Source organism: Panulirus ornatus, chromosome 3 (genome assembly GCF_036320965.1).
Source record: "Panulirus ornatus isolate Po-2019 chromosome 3, ASM3632096v1, whole genome shotgun sequence".
Lineage (NCBI taxonomy): Eukaryota > Metazoa > Arthropoda > Malacostraca > Decapoda > Palinuridae > Panulirus > Panulirus ornatus.
Window position 1 is genome coordinate 51,140,336 of NC_092226.1, and position 2,500 is coordinate 51,142,835.

Here is a 2,500-nt window from a genome sequence, read left to right on the forward strand (position 1 = left end):
TGTATATTCGTTTACTATGTTGGTGGGTTGCGCGATTCTTTTGTCTGTTTCCTTGTGCTACCTCGCTAACGTGGGAGACAGCGACAAAGTATAATGAATGACTAAATAAATGAAATACATATTTATAAATATTATGATTATTATCATTATTATCATTATTACTATTATTTTCATTATTATTATTATCATTATTATTATCATTATTATCATTATTATTATTATTATTATTATCATTATTATTATTATTATTATTATTATTATTATTATTATTATTATTATTATTATCATTATTATTATTATTATTATTATTATTATTATTATTATTATTATTATTATATTATTATCATTATTATCATTATCATTATTATTATTATTATTATTATTATTATTATTATTATTATTATTATTATTATTATTATCATTATTACTATTGTCATTATTATTATTATTATTATTATTACAATTATTATTATTATCATTATCATTATTATTATTATTATTATTATTATTATTATTATTATTATTATCATTATTATCATTATTATTATTATTATTATTATTACTATTATTATTATTATTACTATCATTATTGATATTATTATTATTAATATTATTATTATTATTATCATTAATATTATCAATATACTTAACGGCCGTCTCCAGCGTCAGCGAGGTAGCGCAAGTAAACAGACGAAAGAATGGCCCAACCCACCCACATACACAAGTATATACGTAAACGCCCACACACGTACATATACATACATATACATTTCAACGCATACCTACATATACATACACAGACATGTACATACATACACATGTGCATACCCATATTTGCTGCCTTCATCCATTCTCGTCGCCATCCCGCCATACACGATATAGCATCCCCCCTAAGTGAGGTGGCGCCAGGAACAGACATACAGTGCCACATTCGTTCCCACTCAGTCTCTAGATGTGATGTCATCTGTAATGGTTTACCAAGACCCTACATATACCCTGGTTCAAATGCATAGACAGCACGTCGACCCCAGCATACCACGTCGTTCCAATTCAATAAACTCCTTGCACACCTTTCACCCTCCAGTATGTTTAGGCCCCGATCGCTCAAAATCTTTTTTACTCCATCCTTCCACATCCAATTTAGTCTCCCGTGTCTCTTTCTTCCCTCCACCTCTGACAAATATATCCTCTTTGTCAATCTTTCCTCACTCATTCTCTCCATGTGTCCAAACCATTTCAACACATCCTATTCTAGTCTCTTAACCATACTCTTTTTATTACCACACATCTCTCTTACCCTTTCATTACTTACTCGATCAAACCACCTCACACAACATATTGTCCTCAAACATTTCATTTTCAACACATCCACCCTCCTCCGCACAACCCTAGCTATAGGCCCATGCCTCGCAACCATACAACATCGCTGGAACCACTATTCCTTCAACATACCCATTTTTGCTCTCCGAGATAATGTTTTCGCCTTCCACATATTCTTGAACGCTCCCAGAACCTTCACTTCCTCCCCCACCCTGTGACTCACTTCCGCTTCCATGGTTCCATACGATGCTAAATCCACACCCAGATATTTAAAACATTTCACCTACTCCAGTGTTTCTCTATCCAAACTTACCTCTCAATTAACTTGTCCCCCAATCCTACTAAACCTAATAACCTTGCTCTTATTCACGTGTACCCTCAAGTTTCTTCTTTCACACACTTTACCAAACTCAGTAACCAAATTCTGCAGTTTCTCACATGAATCAGCCACCACGCTGTATCATCACTGAACAATAAATGACTCGCTTCCCAGGCCTCTCATCCACAACAAACTGCATACTTGCCCATCTCTCTTAAACTCTTGCTTTTACTTCCTAAATCACCCAATCCATAAACTAATTACACAACCATGGAGTTATCACGCATCCAAACGCAAACTGACATTCACTGGGAACCAAACACTCTCCTATCTTCCTACTTGTACAAATGCCTTACATCCCAGGTAAAAAAACTTTTCACTGATTCTAGAAACTTACCTCCCACTCCATATACTACTATACCTTCCACAGAGCATCTCTATCCACCCTATCATATGCCTTCTCCAGATCCATAAATGCTACATGCAAATCCATGTGCTCTTCTAAGTGTTTCTCACATAAATTCTTCAAAGCAAACACCTAATCCACATATCCACATTCCACTGCAATACCATCCAAACCCGCCGCCTAGCCGGCTTTTACTTCCGTAAAGCTTTCACTATCTCTCCTCTGTTTATCAAACCATTCTTCCTGACCCTCTCACTTTACACGTCACCCGACTATAACACCTTTTATCTGCCACTCGTTCATCAAAGACATTAAACAAACGTTCAGAATATTCAATCCATCTCCTCACTTCATCACTACTTGTTATTATCTCCCCATTTGCTCCCTTCACCGATGTTCCCATTAGTTCTCTTGTGATACGCACCTTATCTAACTCCGTTTAAAACATCTTTCTA